The following is a 7895-nucleotide window of genomic DNA, read 5'->3' on the forward strand; positions in this document are numbered from 1 at the left end:
GTTGGCCGTGGGCTCAACCTCCTCGCACCTCCTTGAGCCCTGGGGTCCCTGGAATGAGGAGATGGCACAAGGGCTTCATTCTGTTCCCTGCCCTGCCTGTTCCCCGCATGGCTGACTTGGGGACAGTGCCCCCAGGCAGCGGGCCTGTGACGGCCTGTATGGCAGCCTGAGGACTGTTCTCAGATGTCCAGGTTTTCCTCTTTCCAGATCCACTGTAGGGCGTGTCTACCACCCTCTTGAAGTTAGGGGTGACCACGTGACTAGCTTTGGCCAACGAAAGGTGACAATAACTAGCACCTCGGAAGGTGGAGGCTACTTGGGTCCTGAGTCCTAAGAGAGCACGATCTGGAGCAAAGCCCTCGCCAACCACAGACAATCCTGTGTGAACGAGGGCCAGACCTCCCTGCCTCCAGGACTGAGGCTTGGGAGTTGTTTGGTGGCATAACCAGCATGTCCTCCTATGGGCTCTGGACGAGGGAGCAGATGGGAGCAGCCAGTGACATGCAGGGACAAACCAGTCCTCCCTCCCTCGCTTCACTCTTTCATCTATTTGTCCACCAATCCATCCATCCATCCATCCATCATCCATCCATCATCCAACTATCCATCCACTATCCATCCGTCCATCCATCCACTATCCACTCACCATCCATCCATCCATCATCCAACTATCCACCCAGCTACCATCCATCCACTATCCATCCACCATCCATCTGTCCATCCATCCGCCCATCTGTCCATCCAGTCATCCATCCTTCCAGGGATGAAACCCCACGTCTGCGTGATTGTGACCATGTTCTCAGCAGACGTCATGCATGTACTTCCGGGTCGTATCACTCTAGAAATGCATCCCAGCATCACAACACCACTCTTGGCCCCTCCAGAGTGCAGAGCAGCCTTGGGGTCCACCCCGAAGCCTGGGTTTTGTTGTGGAAGAAGGGGGACCCTTGATGTGAGGAACTGGGGTCAGTGGGACTGCCGGGTGCTGGTGTTGAGGGGAGCCGCTTAGGCCTCTGTTCTCCCCCAGCGTCTCCCCAGCAGTACCCCCTGGAGAACCCAGAGAGCAGGGGGTCCCTCAGCCTTGAGCGGCAGGGCAGCCGTGGCCAGTGCGCAGGCTCTGCAGTGGTGGGACCCCGTATGGTCCCTGGACCTCAGTTTTCACATCTGTCAGACGGGGGTTCCCTGGGTTTGAAGTCCGGTGGGACGGGGCTGGGGTGGTGGGCGTTCACAGTGCCCAGCACGTCTCAGGGCTGCAGACCCTCGTGGTCACACTGTTTGCGACAGACAGAGATTTGGCGGCGGGAGTTGGGGCGAAGGCGGGATTGCATCTGGAGACTGAGAAGGCGGGATTGCATCTGGTGGAGGAGGCCGAGTCCTGGTGTGGCATCCGACCAGGATCTATGCCCAGTGGGAAGGGATTTCTCTTTTCAGGAACTCCCGCGAGGCCTCTTGGGAGCCTGGCGGGGGCTCTCGGGGATCATCCGCCCTGCGCTGTGGGTGGTGTCGCCGGGGACTGCCTGGTCGTGGTCACCCAGCGAATAAAAGATGGAGTGCAGTCCCAGCCAGGGCCCCTGCCCCCCGACTGCTCCCACCTCACTGTGTGGACAGAGCTCGGACCTCTGTGCTGGTCGCTGCCTCTACGGCCAGCCGGGGTCCGGAGTGACAGTCCCAGCCGCCTGGTCGTGGGTCCTGGCTTTGGCTGCCGCCCAGCCTGAGTGTGGGCTCAGGTCTCCTCCGGGACCACTGGGTGTAGCTCCCTGGGGGCCCCGGGCGGCAGGTGGCGGTGGCACCGGGGCCTGTGGGTAGCGTCCCAGGGTCTCCCTCTTCCCTAGGGTGCTCCTCTTCCCACCCCTCAGTCTGGAGCCCGTACCCTCCTCTTGGCAGGGCGCCTGATGCCTCCCCATTACCCAAGGCCCCAGGACAGGAGGGAGGGAAACTGGTCCAAGCAGCGCGGCCAGAACCAAGGACTCCAGCCCCCGCCGTGGCTCTTGTCAAGCTGACTGCTGGATGCTTTTTCCTGGATACTAGGGATTGAACCCAGGGGCGCTTTACCACAGAGCTACATCACCAGCACCCGCCCCACCTTGTTTTTTTAAACTTGATCCAGGGTCTCACTAAGTTGCTGAGGCTGACCTCCAACTTGTGATCCTCCTGCCTCAGCCTCCCAAGGTGCTGGGATCACAGGCCTGTGCCATCATGCCTGGCTCGGATGTGCTCATTTCCCCCTAAGACACCAGTTGATTCCCGTGGGAATGGGTTCAGGCGATCCGAAATCAGAGCTGCCAGGAAACTTCAAGGCGCACAGTCAGCCCTGCTCCAGGTGCAGGCTGCCCTCTTCCCTCCCGAGCTGTGTTGGGACGGAACGTCCTTCTTCCCCCGGGGGAGGGGCAGGGCAAAGCTTGACTGCACCCCAGTTCCATGGCGAGGTCTTGGGCACCGTGGCCCCTAGAGATCTGGGAGCCGGGGACACTCCTGGCTTCCCTCCAGCCCTACTCCGTGATGGCCTTCGGGAAGGCTGGCTGGAGCCCTTGGCCAGGCTGGCCCGCCTCCGGGCCTGTTTCTGGGCCTTCCTGTTGCGGTTTTGACTTTGGAGAAATGCTCCGGCCTTGAACTCCTCGCGGGCCGGCCCCATGTGAAGCTCGAAGTTTGTTCAGCCGTTCCGGGCTCCTGGTGGCCGGAGCTTAGCCTTAAGCAAAGGCCAAGCTGACCGCAGGTTTCCAGGGCGACTCTGGGGCGGAAGGGCCTATTTACATGTGGCGGGTCCCCGTCACCACTTCCGTCCACGCTTAGTTCACGAAGGGTTCTCTCCAGGGGAGGAGGCCTGCCCTGTCTCCATCTCGTCCTCACTTTCCCTGGCCCCCTGAGCTCGGGGCAGGCCATAGGGCGAAGGTGGGCTCGCTGCCGAAGGGGACGGGTGGGGACAGTGGACCTGCCTGGGATTCTGCGAGGCCAGCTCAAAGTTTCCCCCTCTGGCAGGCTTCTCTGATCTCGGGTCTGTCTTCCTGTCCTGAGGTCTGTCCTCAGATGCATCTTCAGGGCCCATGTGATCCAGGCACACAGTAGGTGCTCAATAAAAAGAGGCGAATAAACACATGAAGCAGGCTGAATTTTGCAGCCATCAGGATGCCCAGGAACACCCACTCAGGAGGCTAGGGTGGATCCCGTGCTGGAGAACCACACTCACCGAGCCTGGGGTGGGCAGGAGTCTGCAGCTGGGCGGGGGACCGTCCCCGGAGGCGCTGCAGCCGCAGGTCCTGGCCTCCCTGGGCCCCTGGGTGTGGCAGCGCTCCTTGTCCTTTGTGTCCTCAGCAAGCGGTGAGGCAGGGCCAGGACCCGCCTCCCTGCGTGGTGCTTGGAGAGCCAGCGAGGACGGGCTGGCACCAGGGCCGCCTTCCCGCCCAGCGTCTTCCTGCGTTTGCGCTACTGCAGCGTCATGGCTCTGGCTGGGCTATTTGCGAGGAGCGGAGACTGTCCCTGGGCCTCTGCGGGGGCCGCATGCCGCGGGAGCACTGGAGGACGAAGGCCGGAGCGAGTGGACTCGCGTCTGCGCGGCCCCTAGATAATGTCACGGTGTCGTGAGGACCCATGCCCCTTCCAGACTCTGCGCGGGGCATTCAGTGTCCGGCACCGGAGTTTTCAGAGGGATGAAGGTGTTTGTCACTCAACGGGGCCTGCGGCTGCGAGCTCCTCAGCTCCGTCTGGTCCTCGATGCCCTCCTGTCCCAGGACACTCAGGGCAGGGAGGCGGCTGACCCAGGGCCCCAGGGCCAGGAGGCGGCCTGTGCTGTGCTGGGCAGGGCTCCCAGGGCAGGGACTCATTTCCCAGCAGACGGCAGGTGGGCAGGGGCAGGGCCAGCCAGGTGACCAGGGAAGGTGTCCAGGAGGGTGAGGGAAGGCAGCCCAGGGGACGTTGGCCTCAGGGCAGCAGCGCTGTCCACGGTGCCTGGGGAGCTCATCGGGGCCACAACCACCGGCAGCCATCCCAGGCCGCACCAGCGACCACGGGTCAGCGAACACGGGAGCTGGCCGCGTGGCCTCAAAGCCTGTGCGTCCGTCCAGCCAGGGGCTCCCCAGAAAGTACCCCAGGGCTGGGTGAGGCAGGATCTCCCAGCCCGGGGACCTCAGGACAGGCGCGGCCCCCGGCCCGGCCCCCTGCGCCGGATCAGGTGCTCCTCCGCGTCTCGGTCATGACCGTCCCAGGGGTCACCGTCACTCCCTTGCTACCTGTGGAGTAAGCAGGCTCAGAGAGGCGCAGCGACCTGTCTGAGGAGGTGCAAGAAGCGGGTCAGGATCTGGCCCCAGGGCTTGTTCCCCACTGGGCTCCGCGTGTTTGCTGGGCCTCGGGCAGTGTGGCCGGAGGAGCAGAGGGAGGTGGGCACCCACCAACGCCAAGGTGAGTGCAGCTACGGGGAGCCAGGTGGGCGGTGGGCAGGGAGGGCACACAGGGTGCGGGAAGCCCTGCCTGGCAGCGCCAACCCCAGGCAGGAAGCACCTTGGCTTGTTTGGCCAGGCTGTGGGCAGAGGGTAGCTGTGTGGGGCGACTGTGCCACCAGCCAGAGATGGTTTCTAAGGGCAGAGGGTAAACAGTCACCTTGGCGATTTGGGTGTGCCCGGGGATGATGGGTCAGCTCTGGAACATTCTGGGAAGCCAGGAAGGAAACTGGAGGCCTTGGGGTCTGAGAGCAGGTGGGGGGCGGAGCTGCTCACTCCCAGGAGCTGCCCCAGGAGGGCTGGGCTGACCCGAGGGAGCCCTGGGTGGGCCCGGGGGTGGTGCTCGGCCAGAGGCGGTGTCGCGGGTGCTGGAGACAGGCACCCAGGGGCCAACGTCCCCGCTCCTGCCCACCCCAAGCATGGGCACCCACTTCCCACTCCACGTGTTCATGAACAGCCCCCAGGTGGGCTCTGTGCCGGGCCAGGGTGCAGCAGTGGGGATAGCCCGCCCTGTCCTCATGGGGCCTCTGGTGCAGGAAGGTTGAACTGGGTCCTGCTCACGATGCTGGGGATGGAACTCCGGCCTCCCTGTGCTGGGCAGGTGCTGCACACTGAACCTCGCCCACGTTTTGTTTGAGTGGTGAAATGAGCTTAAGCAAAGCCAAACAGGGCAGGGTGGTGGACATCAGGTCCCAGGATGGCTTTCAGGCATGGCTGGCTCCAGGCACAGGAGCCCTTTGGGGTTCAGCTGCTCTGCCTTCTGGTTCTACTTTTTATCTGGGGCTTCGGTCTCACCCGGGTATTCTCTGTGGGCTGGGACAACTACAGCCTTAATCCACATCTCTGCCGCTCTGCCATCCACTAACACGCAAGTTCCAGTCATTTTTTTGGTACTAGGGATTGAACCCAGGGGTGCTTAACCACTGAGCCACATCCCCAGTGTTTTTAAAATATTTTCTTTAGGGACAGCATCTTGCTGAGTTGCTCAGGGCCTTGCTAAGTTGCCGAGGCTGGCTTTGAACTCACGATCCTCCTGCCTCAGCCTCCTGAGCTGCTGGATTACAGGTGTGTGCCACCATGCCAGGCACATATTCCAGTCTTACTCCAGGGCCACCTCTGGAACCATTGGGAGAAGTCACTCTCCTGAGGAGGAGACAAAAACAGCATGTCTACACTGGGAAGACAGCTGTTCACGGGCGTTCGCCAGCACTTCCTTGTCTCTGTGACCTGCGTGACGAAGTCCGGGGGAGATCAGCAAGGGGATCTGATCTGAGTCAGAATGACTTCACGGGGACTCTGGACAGAGGCGTGAAGGCTGAGCACAGCTCACAGGCCTGGTCAGGGAAGAGCATTCCAAGCCAGGGGAATGGAGTGGAGCCAGGAGAGGGCCAGGCGAACAGGAGGGGGCAGGGTGGCAGCCGGTCAGCCCGTGGGCCCCTCTGTGGAGGTAAGGGTGAGATTCTGGAGTTTCTCTGAGGGTTTCAACCTGACCAGGGATGGCCGAGGTCTCTGGCTGCAGTCCGGGCTTTCGTGGGAAACGGTCAGTGTGGTCAGCCCAGGCAGGAGACAACTTGAATAAGGGAAGCGGCCGAGCAGACAGGAGGTAGACAGATTCGAAGGACCCGTGGGAGGTGAAGTCCTGAGACCCGCTGCCTGAGGAGCTGGCGAGACCGACACTTGAGGGCAGTTTCTAGATTCCTAGCTTGCAGGCGATCCTGTGGATGGGGCTAGAGGTTCTCATTTAACTGCACTAAAACAACTGAGGCTCAGAGACCTGAAATTACTTGCCCAAGGTCACACAGCATGTGAGCAGCTCGGTGGATCAGAACTCGATCCGCCTGTCCCTGAAACAGGTTCTCCAGGTGCTTTCTTCCCTTTGGTCTCCTTTCCTCCATGAGGCTGCTGGGAACTGAGTGGCAGGTTTGGAGAGGCCTGGGGGCTCCAGGCTCCTGCTGAGGCAAGTGAGTTGCCTAGGGCTCCAGAAGGTTTGCAGCCCGGGGCCCGGGTCAGACGGCTGGTCAGAGCAAAGACTGAGGGAGGTGGCCCTGAAGGACACTCACATCCAGGAGTACGTGCGTGCGCTCACACACGTCCTGGGGCCGTGTCTGGGGACCTGCGGGGACTGGGACTCTGGGGTCAGGAAAGGTGGTGGAGTCCTGGTTCTGTGACCTCTGAACTTTGTCACAGACCCCTCTCTTCACTGTGTGGCAATGACTCTAATCCCCATCTGTGATGGCCTGCGGTGGGGACGCAGCCTGGGTCCTGCCGAGAGGCCGGTGGGTGGGAGCTGTTGCCTCTGACACCGGCCTGGGGTCCGAGTGACTCCAAGTCAGGCCAGTTTGCCTGCTGGAGATTCTGAGATGGAAATTCCCAGACGTTGGCAAAGGCCTGAGCGCTTGCAGAGGTGGTGGGCCCTGCCCCGGCCCTGCCCCGGCCCCCGGCACCTTGAACCTTGAGCCCCAAGCCTTCGCAGCTCGGCACGCTGGCCTTCTCCAGGAAGCTGCCTGGGCCCCCATCCGCCCGCCCGAGGCCGAGGCCTGGGCTCTGCCCCCTTGCTGGCCGAGCCTTCCGGAACGGTCCCTCGGCCCCCAGAAAGTGACGGGGTGGGGCTTCCCAACCCGCCGGGGCACCTGGAGTCCCTCAGCCTCGCTGTCAGCGGTTAACGCAGGATCCAGAAGAGATAAGACCCCTCCCCAGAGCTGGTCCCGGACCCCACGAGCTGGCGACGTGGAGCCCAGCCACACGCAGGCTTCCTGCTGGGGTGTTGCTGTGGCTGTGCCCGTCTCCTGCCGACCCCCAGGCCCCTGGCTACCTGGAGTGGCGCAGGAGACCCTGGCCTCAGCGGGCTCAGGTAAGGTCTGTAGAGTAAACGTGCCCCTCTCCTGCTGTCCCCGCAGGCTCTGGCCTGGGACTGAGGGCAGGCGGGGACCAGCCTGGGAATCTGGGTTTGGGTTCTGGGTTTGGGGCTGGCCCCAGCTGTGGTGCCTCAAGTCAGTTCCTCAGCCTCCTTTCTTATCCACAGAGGAGGATCGACAGGCCTCCTCCCAGGGTGCCGTGACAGTCAAGGTCACAGAGCCCGGCGTGTGAGACACCTAACGCAGGAGGTAACAGGAGCCACCATCGCCACCGGCTATTTGTCTCTAGTCTTGAGGGCCCAAGGCAGTGGGCCGGGGTGGCTTTCCCAGTATGTCCCCACCCCTCCCGGTAGACGTGGATTTGGCTTGGGAATCCATGGAGTTCCAGGGCGAACTGTTTCTGATGTCAGGTGCGGGCAGGACTAGGTCCATAGGTACATGTCAACCCTTTGTCCTAGTAATTGGTTTAGGGTTGGGCATATGACTCAAATCTGTCATTCAGCAGGAAGTTCAAGACTTTTCCTGGGAATTCTAGAGCAATGATGCTCCTCTTAGGAGAAATCTTTGTCCTGGGAACTCCTGGCAGGTATCTTGGAACTAGAAGGAGATC

The sequence above is a fragment of the Sciurus vulgaris genome (assembly GCF_902686455.1).
Source record: "Sciurus vulgaris genome assembly, chromosome: 1".
Taxonomy (NCBI): Eukaryota; Metazoa; Chordata; class Mammalia; order Rodentia; family Sciuridae; genus Sciurus; species Sciurus vulgaris.